The sequence below is a fragment of the Leiobunum rupestre genome, chromosome 8 (genome assembly GCF_980474605.1).
Source record: "Leiobunum rupestre chromosome 8, qqLeiRupe1.1.hap1, whole genome shotgun sequence".
Classification (NCBI taxonomy): Eukaryota; Metazoa; Arthropoda; class Arachnida; order Opiliones; family Sclerosomatidae; genus Leiobunum; species Leiobunum rupestre.
In genome coordinates, this window is record NC_143391.1 from 7,558,807 (window position 1) to 7,574,796 (window position 15,990).

The window sequence follows — 15,990 nt, forward strand, 5'->3', positions numbered from 1 at the left end:
GACTCCTTAAAATTTTGACCAGCAACAACATCGTCCATTATCCTTTTCCCCATAACCAACCCTTGAATACCGAGTGATTTAGCTACGGGTCGAAAAAGAGGTGTTACGAATCTTGCTAAACTTTTAAAAATTGACCCAAATCCACGTCCAGTCTGATATTGGCTTCCTCGAAAGATGTTATATCCGCGTCCTGTTTGAACATAATGATGATAATATCTTTCCATGATGAGCTTGTTTTAAGTGTACTTTAGACTAAGCATCCAGTCTTTTAAATATTAATTTAATAATAGTCTTGCCTGTTTTATATGGCAGGAGTTCACCGTAATCCGACCTTAAAGAAATTTCTATAGTCTGTATTTGATCGTAGAGAACTGGAAAATGGTCTAAAAAATGAAATCTTTCAACCTGTGCTCGATTTTTATTTTCGTTTAATTTGATAATTCTCAGCAGGGGGGTATTAGTGTGTCCTGTTATTATAGGTTGTATAATATTTGTATAGACATAAATTCCGGATATTCCGTGGTTGAGATCTGCGGGGTACATACCTATTTCGTTAAAAAGAGGCCTTTCAATTTGATTGTTTGAAAAACCTAACATTCGCCCGAGTTTGGGGTTATCTATTGGAAAGGTTAAAAAACTGTTTCCACCCAAACCTTTAACTGAAACTGTCGAATCTGAATTAAAATTAAACTCGAATTTAGCCCAACTCTGATGTGGCAATGATTGTTTCATTGCTAATAAAATATCATCAATAGTGTGGTACACACCAGTTGGAATTCGACAATGGAATTTGTCTACAATATTTAGTTTATTATTTTTACCATGTTCGTAATTGTGGAAATCAATATCACGTTTTTGTCGTCGACTATTCTCAACTCTGTTTAAATCGTTTCGAAAAATTATAAAATTAGCCGTATTATCTAATTCTAATCTAATTTGAAGAGGGTCTAATGGTTTGCTTTTATAAACTGAGGATATATAATCTACTTTGTACTCAATTTGTAAGAGGTCTGCTAGAGGACCGAATATTTTAATTTCCAGCCCACTCATTAACTCAATTTGAAAATAATAATTTCCATTTTCTTTGAAAATAAAAAATCCAGCCTTAAGTGAGATATGCGAATCAAAATATTTTTGAAGTTCATTCAAAATTTTGAAATGAACAGATAACGGTTTAAAATTCCCGCTTAAATCTTTATCAGCCTCGTAATAGTTTCGTTCAAACGTATAACTGTCATTTTTCCAGTTAGGGTGTTCGATTGGAATATTTTTATTGTACCTAAAATCTATAACAGATTCCTCATCTGACATAAATTTTTCCTCATAAACTTTTAAAGGATTTTGACTGCTAATTACACCATTTTGAAATTCTGGCGCGTTTATATTAAAAATATTTGCTAATCTCCCAGTGAAGGCAATTTGTAGATCTTTAGGGAATGAAATTCTTAAGTAATGACCTCGATTTATTTCTTCTATTGCGTAACTAATTTCGTACCGATTTAAAGGGGGGAAGTTAGTCGCCTGTTGAATCTCGTTTTTTAATTGCCTATGCAAAGATAATGGGATAATATTTCCAAAATCATCTCTCTGACCTTCAAATAAAAAAGGTTGTATGATTGATACGGAATAGAAAGCCCAATCTTCCTGCTCAAATTGCGGTATTTTTGTAGTCTCAATACGTATGTCGATAAAATTAGTACGAGAATTAAAAGTAATATTATTTAAATTATTTAACGGTCCAAATTTTTGAATACCCGTAAAATAAGTGTCTGGTGGAATTTTAAAAAGATCTGCTAATGGATTTTGAAATTTAATTTCCATTCCTACCGGTATTTCTAAATTAAAATATAAATTATCTTCATCATCGGAAGATATTGCGGTTTTTAATCCATCAAACTGTCTTGGTTTACATCGTTCTAATAAATCACGTATAATTAAGTGTAATGTGAACGGTTGAATTTCATTATTATATTGTCTTTCTCCCTCATATCTGCCCGCTTCAAAAACAATCGCGTAATTATTCCATTGTATTTGTTTAATAACAGGCTGAGATGGTGGATTAATGGGTATTGGGAGAGAACTTGGTAGATTATTTACTTCGGATGGATTTAAAACTTTTGGTTGGTTGACGTCTTCATTAATATTTAGAATTAAAGGTTCTGTTGGTAAAATGTTGTTTATATTTTCTTCTGGTTTCAAATTTGGCTTTTCTTCTAAATTTGTTTTTGGTTCAAGTTTTGGTTTTTCCTCTTGTTTCACTTCTGGTTTTAGTTTCGGTTTCTTGTTAATTTTCTGTTTTTTTCTCCTGGGTTGTGATTGTATTTCTTCCACGGGAATTTGTCGTGGTAAATATTTTTGTTGATATTTATTCACAACTAACGCTTTTTTAATTCGTAATTCGATAAAATTTGTTGCGTAAGTTAAATAAATAGTTTTAGCGTGATTCGAGAGAGGATAATTAGAAAGATAATCACTGTCGACAAAATCATTTTCTCGAAATTCCAGAACAGATGCTAGGGGCGATGCTTGAGGTATTCTTACTTGCACATCTTTTTGTAACTGTATTTTTAATTTTGAACTGTCTTCGTTTTCATCAACTTTTACCGTATTCATATGTATTTTTCCTTTAAGTGCTTGATTGGTCTCAATAGTTTTAGCAAACTCGTTGAGTATATTATTTTGAAGAGATGTTGGAATATTATTCTTATTTCGATCTAGATCACCCTCGTAACGTTTTGGTGGAATTTCAATTTTAATATAATCCCATTGATTTTCTTCGGGTGAAATAACATCTGACACGTGCCCTACTTGGAAATGCGAATACTCATTTGTTATATTCGAATAAGTTTCAGGAAGAATTATTTCTGCTAATGCGCAAGACCATTTTTCATTGTTAAAATTTAAAGGTTTTGCTAATTGTACTTTAAAGCTAGAAGGTGTATTTTCCGGGTAAATATCGGGTGATGCGTTCGAAGGTAGAAATACTACGAAACTTGACATCTTTATAATGACAGTTTCAGTTGGGCGACATCTCGTTTTATACTAATAAAAGATTTAGCGTGATAGATCGAAAGGATTGTGATTTGAACTTGAGACTGTTTGAATAACGTCCTGCAACGCTACCGATCTACCACGCTAAACCTTAACATGAAAGAGTTAAAATATCTATTTTTACGTAGGAAAAATAATCACAATATATTAGAAAATCAGCTTTATTTACATATTTTCAATCATTTGACAAGTTTGTTCAAGATTTTCCAAAACCTCAATGGGTGTTTCAACTTGATTAAGAGTTAAAATTTGATTATTTTTACAATATTCTTGAAAAAAAATAATAGCTTCCATCTGCTCATCAGATGGCATGAAAAGTCCGGTGGAAATACAATATTTGATTTCATTGTTGAATTTAAAGTTTCTTCGGACTTAATAACAGTTGTCTTTTTTTTACGATGAATTTTCTTTGGAGTTCCAATACCATTAACAAACTCGTTTAACCATTCTTGATGTTTTACGTTAAACTCGTTCAAATAATCAATAATTTGATCGTCTAATATTTCTTCTTTGGTTGTATATTCTGGTTTCTTTGAATGAAGACAATCGCAAACATCAATACGAATTTGATTTTTATAACTACTCGATAAGTGATCCATTAAGTGTTGTTTAAAAATTGTCTTGTCAAGACATTGTTCTTGACAAATCCCGCATTTAACACTAAAGTTTAAATTATCAAAGAAATTAAAAGCGTGTTTGCGACATGGCTCATTATAATAAAAAGGATTATCGTTAGGCGATTTGCATTTAATTTCTGGTTTCCCCATAAATAACTTCATTTTTTTAACCTTTAAAGAGCTCGATTTTTGAGACGTCTTACGCTTACACATATCCTTTGACTTTTAAATGTAAAAACAATTATTATTTATAGAAATAGTTATTATTTCAAGTTTAGACACGTTTATTAGCTGTTTAAAGTATTTTGGGTGGGGCCAAAACCGCCAAGGGTATAAAGCGAAGGTCGCGAATTCGTTTCCCCATCTCGCAAATAACTAATTAGCATTTTAAACGGCGAAAAAACGAAAAAACGAAAAAAATGACACCAAAAGTAAATTAACATAAGTATTTGGTGGGGTCACATATTACCGCCGATATCTCGGTTCGACCTTGTCCGATCGTGACCAAACTTGTTGATTTGATAGACCGAGGCTTAGAGGTTGTGGACAGGTGTCAGGCGTCAAGGTCAAAGATCATCTTCAAGGTGAAATTTGAGATTTAAATTAAAAAATTTTTTTTGACTTTTTTCAAGGACAAAAATTTTTTGAAAATATTTTGGGGGTGGGGGGGGGGTTGTTTTGGTGGCCATCTTGGCGGCCATCTTGGAAATAAAAGCGCTAAGTTTTAGTCCTTCTCTACTGATATAGGTCGATAATTTGAAAGATCGTTGCGCTTGCCCGACCCTTTGAAGACCGGCACAACATTAGCAAGCTTCCAACCAGAAGGCAGAGAAGACATCGATAGTGATAACTTAAACATTTTCACCATCGGGTCAAATATGGCAGGAGACATCAATTTAAGAAGCCTAGGATGTAATACCATCTGGCCCACAGGCCGATCCATTCTTCAAACGTTTCAAGGCGTTTTTTCTGGTGTCGAAACGGATGGTAGAGATAAGGCAGTGTCTGAAGTGCTAAAGCTTCGGTAGAAGAATTCACCAAAGGCCTTAGCTAAGGCCAAATGACATGATATTTGCCCATTCTTTACTTTAAACGAAGACGGTGGAGGGAGTTGGGACTTTGAGCGGATGAAACTCCAAAACCGCGTAGGATAAGTAGCAATGGTATCATGCAAATTTGACACAAATATTTCATGTGCACCTCTAGTCTTAGTTCCCAAAGTGTTGTTAAAATCCCGATACTTCTTCCAATCAAAATCTCTTCCCAACCATTTGGCCTTCCTAAAAAGAGAATTCTTCACGTGGCTCGCGTGAACAAGACCAGCCGTAATCCAGGGCGGACGCTTCTTTCCATGAATGGTTATACTCGGAACATTGTCCCTAACTCAATGCCCAAAAGAGATCAAGCCAAAGTTCCTAAGTCACATCAATATCACTTGAAGAAAAAACAATGTCCCAAGGAGCGTAGTACAAAGTGCCTGCAAGATCATTTTTCGACCGATCTTTGTAATTGAGAATAGTTCGATGAATTCTCTGAACAAAATACCGAGGTAAGTTCAGGCTTCCAGCAACCGCAAAGTGATCACAACCTGGTAGGCTGTCTCTAGTGTGAATCTCAGTGAGGAATCGTTCGTCATTTATGAAAACCAAGTCAAGGAAGTTATTTCCGCGTGTGGGATTTGTTATACCGTCTGTTGAAGTCCAAGGCCAAACACAGTATTGCAAAAAATTTGCTCCTGGGCTGTACAAAGGGACGGATTCGACCAGTCAACATGTAGGTTAAAATCTCCCATTAAGATGAAAACATCGTGCGGTGGAAGAGTCTCGTGTAAGAAACCAAGAAGGTCACTTACATCCTAAGGACTGACAACTCTCCGCGAGTTAAATCGGAACGTATTTTAAACTTTATTTTTGTTTCTGAAGGTAGTTTTGTTCGAATTTGAGACCCAAACCTTGCCCAAACGTGCTTTGGCTCTTATATACAGCCGTAAAAATAATCTTTAGACGAATTTCCGGTTAGGAATCCTCCGATTACGCAATCACCCCACGACAGACCATCATTAATATCATTAACGGATGTCTTTCAGTTTCATAATAATGGTTATTATGTTAGTTATGATATTATATATGAAATGCTATATTTTATTTTTAATAATAAAAATATTTTGGTACGCCCTTAAAGCAAAGAGTGTTTATGTAGTATCAGGGGATTTTAGCGTATTTTACAATTGTTCTCTTTCTGTAAAATGAATAGCATCGCTCTTCGATTAGGAAAGCCCCAAAATTTGTCATAATTTAGAAAAAAGGCTCCGTTGAAAATTCGTAGTTTTTAGGTTTGGCCCGAGGGGCAGTTCACTCCCATGATTAAATCTGCACTCTTGGTTGATTAAATCTGATTAAATTTGATGTCTGTAGCTTTGGCTGTATTGAATTTAATCCGATTAAGTTTAATGTCTGTAGCTTTGGTTGTATTAAATGTAATCCAATTAAATTTTTAACCTTGATTACTTCTGCACTCTAAGAAGGAGTGAACTGCCCTTCGGTTTGGCCTCGGGTTTGGCCCCGTTGGGCGCATTTCATTTCGCCGTCTAGCTTACCTGCAAAAAGTTCCGATTCCTCGTCTGCTTTTATTTTTGTTGACGTGCTTCGGTAAAGCTAAATTGTATCCAAAAAATTCCAAATTCGATTTCAAAGAACAAAATGAGCAGAAATGTTTGAAAAAATTAAGACTCGATGCAATGAAGTGAATAAACGACTACAGGCCAGCTCTTATTTTCAAGGAGTCGGATTCGACCTAACCTAACCTACATAATCTCAGAATGTTATAGAATTTTAGAAACGTGTGAAAACTATGGGAGACGTCACACTGATACTACTCTATTTCCCATTTTCTGTATTTTTGCTTGAAATACTTTAACACAGTAATAATAATCTAAACTACTAACGCCCCCATTTCAAGTGAAAATGGACTGCAATTTCTTGAAAACAATATAATAACTTACGAAAGTTAGTTCCTCCATTTAGATCCCCAGATTTAATTTTCATGGTACGGATACTAACAAGGAGAGTATCCGAGGTGTTTTTTTCTGATTTTGTTCGAAGTCGGGCGTAATGTAGGCCAATATGAAAATTGAAATTTACCAAAATGAAACGGTGCACTATCCATTGGTTTTGCCATGGCAACCGAAAATGTTTTTGACCACTTAAAACAGAAATGAGATTTTTTCCTTATTTTACCCAAAAATATTTACAACTTTAACCCAATAATGTTAAAATTTTCCCAAAAATGTTCCAATTTACCTAAAAGTGGTCGAAATTACCTATTTCGTGATTTTAATTTTTTTTTTAAATTTTCGTAGGTAAAACCGAAAACATGCCATGCTTTTTAAAATGGAGATTTTTTGTTTAAAGTGGTCAAAACATTTTCAGCTTCCATAGCAAATCGAAAGGGAAGTGCAACGTCTCCTTTTGGGAAATTTCATATCTCAGATAGGTCTACATTATATCAAAGATAATTTAAACTCGTTGTTAAGAAACTGTTAAAACTATGTAGAATGTTAAAAATAAGAATTAAAAGTTTCAAAACTAAATGTCAAAAAGATAAAAATTAAAGGTTTTCTTAAAAAGTATTTTGTATTTTTAAACTTGTCTTTCTGTCGTTAATGATGTATTCGTACACGTGGTCGAGTTCGACAAGCCCTTGTAATGGCTGCCAGATGAGACCGGGGACCCCCGCATTGTTCGCGGATGCTCCTTTTCTAGAAGGCCCAAGACACGTGTTAAGTGTCATCTCTTGGGGGGAGCGGAAAGCGAACGAGCGGGGTTTAAAGGGTATCTTCTGGCATTCAATGAAAAAGAACCACTGGAAATCGGAGAAAACTAAAGCATTGTAAAAAATAAAAGTCCTAAAAAATAAAGCAATATTTCTCGGTTTTAAATAGACTTTGTTTCACTAGTTATTTCACCAATTCGATCAAACGATAGTTTAGTGGATTGTTTCAGTCCGATTTGCTAAAATCAAACGCTCTCCTAAAATTAAAATTGTTACGAAAAGAAATAAACCGAAATTCTTCACTCGTACCCTAGATTCGAATACTAAGAGCTTTCCCATTGACGGTTTTGTTACCAAGCGTTTACCCTTTTCTGGCACGTGACCTCAGAAAAATCGGGCTCCATCGGTTGCGGTTAGGAGCAAACCACGGAGCGAATTGTTTCTGAGTTCCAGCGGGAAGTGGGTAAACGCTATCGTCAACGCGCGAGAGAGTGATTTCGAATCTAGGGTACGAGTTTAAATTATCTTTGATTATATACGCCCAACTTTGAACAAAATCGGCAATTAACACATCGGGGACTCTCCTTGTAAGTGCCCAGTTTGTACCCTTATTAGAGACTCTTATATTGGGATTATGGGATAATTACTTAGGTGGGGAATGAACTAGTGGCGACATGGAAAGTAATCATCGCCGATTAAATTCTATTCCGTCGCTAGTTCAATTCGCCACGTAATTATTCTAATTGTACTGCTCTAGCTTGTACCAAAATATTTTTATTGTTAAAAATTTGTTATTAAAATAAGCTGATTACCACTCAACTGAATAAAATATATGATTTAATATAATATCATAATTAACATAATAATCATAAGTATCACTGAACGACGTCGGTTAATGATATTAATGATGATCGGTCGCGGGGTGATTGCGTAATCGGTGGATTAGAAACTGCAAATTCGTCGAAAAAATGACACCTACGTATTATGTACTAGCCAAAGCACTTCCTTCAAACACCTGGGTAATGTTTAAAATTTGTCCCGATTTAATTTGCAAAAATCTGTTCGTCTAGAGGATGAATGGTAATCGCCGAGACAGACTATCATTAACTAACGTAGCATTGGGAGAATAGGACGTGTCATACTTATAGTTATTATGTATTAATATAAAATTGCAATTATAATTATAAACTAAAATTATGTTACGTTTTTTTAAGGCTAATATACTTCTCAATAATAATATGGTAGATATACAATACGTTCTAAAGTATTACTCGTTATGTTAAAATGTAGCTTTTTTCGCTTGACTTTTTCATAATTTAGGTCGCCATTTACCAAAATGGCGATTTTTTATCTCTTCTTAAACGTGTGATAGACAAGAATTCGTAGAAGAGTGCTATTTAAACAGTTAAATTTTAACAAATTATTTAATTATAGTATGTGGAATTTTGGATTTCAAGAAATTTATCGATTGACCCTGTTTCAATGCATGTTTCCCACTGTACTATAAAGGTACGATTGTCAGGAGCCACGACAGTCTGCCCGCGCGATTTTAAAAAGTCGTAGTTTTTAGGGTCTTGATATTGGTGTTTTTTATTTAAAATTATTTATCTACCGCAATTTATATTGTCTTAACATATTCTACTTACAAAACGTTGACATTTTTTGTAAGAATATTTTTGAAAGCTGATTTATTCAGTAACCGCGGAAGTACTCCATGACTAGCTCCTCCTAGGCTCCTACGACTAAAGTATAAAGAGCCCTACATTACCATGCAAAATGCGGGTGCATTTGGCCCTACCTGCCCCCCAATTCCGCGGCTCCTGCTTTTATTTAATTGTGTACTGTAGCTGACATGGATATTGAAAGCTTAATATGTGTTTTTATATTAAAAATTCATTCTTCTGTCCCCTTCTGACAGAGGACGTAAAACACAATGACATCTACATTATAGAATTTGTATTGTAACAATAAAATATGCTACCAAACAATTTTCTTATACTGTAATAAAACATCATATTTAATTACGACCAAAAATTAAAATAAAGGGAAAACTTCAGTCAAGATTATTTAATTTCAATAATCTTGCTTTAGCCACAAGCGGGCGTGACACGTAGGAGGTTTAACTCTGCATAGTGTAACTAAATACATTTCGGAGAAATGGGACTTCGGTGATATGAGCTTTCGGAGTAAAAGCAAGAATATGTCAATTCGGTGAAAAGGGAATTCGGTGATATGGGAATTCGGTGATATGGGAATTCGGAGAAAGGGGAATTCGGTGATATGGGAATTCGGAGAAATGGGAATTCGGAGAAATGGGAATTCGGAGAAATGGGAATTCGGAGAAACGAGAATTCGGAGATGTGAGGTCACTAAATACATTTCGGAGAAATGGGACTTCGGAGATATGAACTTTCGGAGTAAAAGCAATTCGGAATTATATCAATTCGGAGAAAAGAGAATTCGGTGATATGGGAATTCGGAGAAAGGAGAATTCGGCGTTGTGAGGTCGACCCGGTAGCAACACATGCCAAGAACGTCTTTTTTCACTTTTTTTTTTATAGAGCCGAGACTTGCTTTAAATAAATATTAAATAAGGATTTAAGCTAAGTTTCCACTAACGCGCGTCATAATACATTTTTAAAACATTTACACGTCTCAAATAGTCCGAAAGTAGAGTGACGCGCGCTAGAACATTTAGCCCATGGGCAAACTACTAGCCGGTAATCCTTCAGTTCAATTCAGTTTAGTTCACTTTTCCACTCCGAATTTGGTCCCTTTTAAATCAGGGAGGCTCACTTAAACTTTCGGATAAGGGGCGCAGTGGGGGGACATGGTGTGTGTCACCACGTTGGTCTTTTTGTAGGTTTGCGGAGCGACCACCAGCTGTCCAAGAGGTGTTTGGTGGCCTCCGTCGTCTCTGTTTTTTGTTTGTCTTCGGTTAGTCCAAGCCATCGGAGATAATCCGGGGATGATGGGGCTACTACCATAGGCATTTTCTCGGACTCGCGTATTAAAAGTTGCTCCGGCGTCAACGCCGGGCACTCTTCCAAGATGTGAGCCACTGTTTCTGACGGGGCAGCGCAGAGGTTGCATGTTGGTGCGTTCCCAAGGATCTCGGACTCCCTGGCTGCCGTTGGGAGGGCGCCGGTGCGTGCCTAGAACAGTAGGCAGCTTCCTCGGCTGTTGTCATATATGGCTTCTTTGGCTGGCTTTTGCTTTAAGGCGTAGTCCCGAAGGCTGTTCTTGCTACTGACCTCTTTTTTCCAGCGCGATTCGTTTGTGGCTGCGACGTCCCTCCATACCTGTTGTCGCCACAGTTTTGCGGTGGGGCAGGTTCCCAGGTTCGGCCGGACCGCGAACTTCCTGTAGAGGCGATTTGTGCGGCGGCTCCATTGCGTTCGGTGGGCGGGCCTATCGATATAGTCGTATACCGCACGTATCTGGCGATCCGGGGGAGCCTGTAGGCATGCTCCGAGGAAATTCATCTTCGCTCGGGCTTATCGTGCCTCGAAAGTGGACCAGCCAATCTCCCCTTCTATGGCCACGTTAGCCGTGATGGCGTTGCCTCCCAGGGACACCTTGCCAACTTCCCTTTGCGTTCGCTCGAGGATCTTCGAAGTTGTGGCATTTAGACACAAACTTTCCGTGGCAAACGTCAGGGCGGGGACGGCGACGGACTTCCACAGGGCGCGGCCCACCTCGTATCTGTCGTAAGACGCACGGCTCGTCGAGGAGATTGAACCTTTCAACCTATTCGCCTTCGTAATACGGGCCGCATTCGTAGCGTCGAGGTAGTCCTCGCGGGTGGATACTATTACCCCCAGGTATTTCGTCTCGTCTACCTCCGGGAGCACCTGGCCATCTAGGTAGAACACCGGTGCCGGGAGATCTTCCGGTAGAAGGGCTTTTGGTGTAAAGTTCATTATTACCGACTTAGCGGGGCAGAATCGCATTGCTTTTCCTTTGGCGAACGTCCCAGCCGTATCGAGTAGCACCTGGAGATTTTTCGCTGAGTCGGCGATGAGGTCGATATCGTCGGCAAAGAAATATCCCGGTATTGTCCTGTCTGACCTATCTGCCGATGGCCATCGCAGGTGGAAACCCACCCCAGCTCTTCCAGGACCAGTGCAAACAGAAGGGGCGATAGGGGGCATCCTTGTTTGACCCCAACCCTCACTGGGATCGCTTTGGTGGTGACATCCTCCCATTGTAGAAATACAGTCGCCTCGTTGTAAATGGCCTGGAAGTGGTCTATGACCGTCTCCGGAATGCTCACTCGTCGCATTGCGTCCCAGAGCACCGGGTACTGGATACTATCATAAGCGGCTTTGAGGTCGAGGAACGCAACATACATCTCTCGGTTTTCCAACTTCGCGGTCTCTATGAGGTTGGTTAGGACGAACACATTATCCGCAATTGATCGACGAGGGCGGAACCCATTCTGCATGTCTCCCATCACTCCCCGGGACTCCAACCAGGGGACCAGGTGATTAAGCCAAAGTGTGACATACAGTTTGTACACATTGCTCGCTACCCTTATCGGCCGGTGCGCGTCAACTGCTTCCGGGTCTTTGCCCTTTCCTTTGAAAATGAGACGGACCTGCGACTTCTTCCACTGGTTCGGGACATCGTTTGAAGTACGAATATCGTTGAATAGACTCAGTAAGTCTGCCCGAGCTGTTGGTCCCAAGGCCTTCAGAAATTCGTTGGGAATATCGTTCGGGACGACAGATTTTTCAGTCTTAAGAGCTTTAATAGCCGTGTCTAGTTCGTTCGCCGCGAACGGCATGAGTAGTTCATGATTGTCCCCCAGAGGTATTGGCGGTCTAGGAGCAGTGTGGAAGGTAGGAATTAGACTGAGCCAGCCTTCTTGGTTGCGGGAGAAGTTGTCCGTAATAATGTCCGCTATGTCGCTGTGATTCTTTCGCAGGTGACCGTCGGCACTTTTTAATCCTTCCGGCTTTGGTTTGCCGTGTCCGCCCTTGGACCGTTTGAAGAATCTCCGGAACTTTTTCGCCGCGTGACGGCCAGCAGTGTGGATGGCGTGGGAGGTCTTGCTGTTCACGTTAGCGGCTTTTCGCGCTCTTCGCGCCGTCTTCGCTGCAGGTGTCTATTTGTTGCTCCTATGGCACGTGGTTTCGTTTTCCCACATGTAACGTGGCCCGCGTGAAGGACCTCCTCTTCGAAGACATCGTACCGGTACGGAGTTTCCAATTTTTCAGGGCTACTTCGAGGGTGTTCGTAAACCGCTGCAGCTTTCCGTCATCCCGCACTTTCCACGTTGGGCGAGTTACTGTGGAGGGTGCCTTATGGGAGGGTGTGCCCCTATGTTGGCGCGGTAGAATTTGGAAAAACAGCGCCATCTGCTTTAATACTTGTCAACTAATTGTAGAGGGGGCTCGAAATAGCAAACGACTTCTGAATTTTAATATTTCATGTTGAATCGTACTGTTGCTGTGGTACAGAAATAACTGTTATTGATCATGTTACTTTCCTACATTTAATTTAAAATTTAATTTAAATCAGGCGATGACCCGTCTTACCAAAATTCAAACTACAGGTGATTCGCGCGTGATCTAGGTAATATTATTTTGATGGGCCATATATTAGTGGAGCGGTGGGGAGAAATGGTGGGTACATTATATCAGAAATACTCTACATGTATTTCCTGCTATATAACACACAAATTTTGAGTGGGCTCCTGTCCCCTAATCCTTAGAGCCGCGCGATTGGTCATATAAAGAAAATAATATGAATAATCAGCTAGGCTAGTATACCCAAGGTACCACCTTAGGCCCAGCTTGTGACTTTTAATGCCTTGATTCTGGTAGCCGGTTTATACTGCATAGGAGGGTTGCTCCAATAAAACTTACAATTGTTAATTATTATTTTTCAAAACTTATATTAGAAGTTTAAAGTGTCGTGGAAGTTGTGTGAGAAGATAAATGAAAGCACAACGCCCATGCTTTTAATTACTTCCACCAGAAGTTATAAAATATATCTTACGGGAGACGAAGGCTCAAGGCAAATTACATTAGGCACGCATTTACCGCCAAAACATGGATGTGTACACCACATCACGGCTCAAAAAAACCGCGTTAATTAATTCGCCAAACGATTAAAAATGTTAATTAAGCTTACACTCCGTAGGATATGTGCTTATTTATAACTCATACTTGCTCGACATAATAGTTTAAAAAATTAGCTTTATGGTGTATTTCGCCCCGCACTATTCTATCTTCCGAAACGTCTGTGAAGGTACATGTTTCAAAAGAATAACATTAGCAGTAAAAGAAGATGAACACATCTTTCGTAAGAGATATATTATACACTTCAGCTTCCACCCATCAAGTTATATTGCCATTTAAATTTATAGTAACTTACGGGATAATTTCCTAAATCATTTGACATAAATCTTTTGGTTAACTAGTTCACATCATATTTCAAAACTACCGCCCAAAAATGGTGCTTTATGTCGAACCCCAAAAATTTAATTCCTCTTGGAAACCCCTACATTGATTAGGAGTTTTACCTCTGCCGTAGAATTGTCAGCAGTTGGGGTTATGAGTAGAGTCAGAGAGCCATAACTCCAACTCCACAATTCCAGTGCCATATGTAGTTGGAGAAATCAGCAGTTGGACAAATGAGAAGTTGGAGAAATGAGAAATTTTTATGTATGCGGGTATTTATCCTATGTTTTTTAATTTGACTATTAAAATATGACGTCATATATTACGTAGGGTACGGATGACGCAATATCTGTGAAACAAACCGTTAGTGAAGAAATAGAGCTAGTGGCATACTTATGAGTAATTATGTTACATATGCTAATAGTACAATCAATCAATGCATAGGCCTAACAACCAAAATGTTTAAACATTGTAATTTCAATAAAATTTAATTTTAAAAAGTTAATTTTTCAAATATTTTGAAAATTATGGCATGTTTTCTGCATAGAAATCTCATAGGTAACTAGAATGCTGCCGCCTACGGCCGAGCTTGACGCCAGTTCGCCTTGAACCTTCAGCCAATGAGAGGCCGTAGAGTGGTTCCGCCAAGGAGGATAATAATCCTCCTTGGATCCGCTACTATAGCGGGAGATAGGTGACGTCATTCTCTCTGGTGACATTAAATTCTTGGCAGAACCACTCTTTGAGCTCTGATTGGCTGAGATCTGGCTATCGTCTGCCACGGCGTTTGGCCCATTTTCCAGTTACTGTAATGCGAAATATCAAATTAATAAGAAATATACCATCCCCTTTCCCCCAAAATAATTGCTGGTCGAATATTTTGGTGATTGGGTGATTCGGTTGTTGGTGTTTTACCTCAGGTAAGGGAAGGGCCCGTCCTTTTACCGGGAGATCTTTGTTTTTGTGGGATAGCGAGGAGATCACAGCGCCCCTTTGACCCCTTATTGATATGCCGACGTGTCTAAGACCAGTTGTTTAATAGTCATTTATATTTCTTATACATTATATATATTATAAATTATTTATTGTGTTAAAATATGCTTACATGTATTATACATATTTTTACGTTTATATTTATTCTCAAAATTGAAGAGTTGGAAAATAATACGCGAGATAAATAACGCGAGTTTTTTTAATAACGCGCGCTCGGACGCGAGCTAAAAAAAAGAAATAGTAACGGTTCGGAATTTGATTTGAAAAGGACTCCATTTTATGATCGGAGCAAAATAATTGATATTTCAACTAATTTTGGACGTTAAAGTCGTGTTTTGTTTAACCTTCGAGCTGTAAACGTGTTGACTTCAAGATAAGGACAGGAACAATCTATATTGGCCAATTCGTTATGCCCAACCATCCAGCGGCTACATTCAACATATTGTACGAGATACCATCGCCACCAACATAAATTCTGTGTTCCGCTGTTCCGAAACGTCAACAACGTCGCTCAGATTCTTCCACGGCTCCAACCGGACTCTGCCACTTCGATAAAGTTTCCGCAGTTCAACTGAACATTTCGGGATGAACTTTGTTAAGTAATGGTTGCAACCTAGATTTTACATTTCGTTAATGCCGCGAGCACTGGCCAGTTGCTTAGTTTGATAATATTTCGTTTAGTTTAATTAGTGTTTAGGTAGTTTTAAGTTAGCTTAAATGTTTGGTTAGGATATTGAGTTTAAATTAAATCAATTAGTGTTTGGCAATCTAACAACTGGCTTGATACGTTTAATAACAAATTTCTCCTAGACACCAATTTAATACTGAGGACCCTCGCTAACCCCACCATATCACGTTACGCGAGTAGTCCCGGGCGTATTCAGTCATTATTATTAATTGTAGACGGGTACCTTAGGGGTTCGCTTAAGTCGATTGTCCCTAGGTTGAGATCTCCAACATTCGACACCCGCGCTACAATTTGGGGGCCCAGCCGGGATCTTTTATGTTTAATGGAAGAGTAATTTTGTTTCCTCTTATAATTTGGTAGTCAATTGTTAGTTGGTAGTTTTTATCAAAGTCTCTCATTTCTCTCTGGTTGACAACGCAATGATATTTGTTGCTATTCCCTATACGTAATAGGTGTGTGT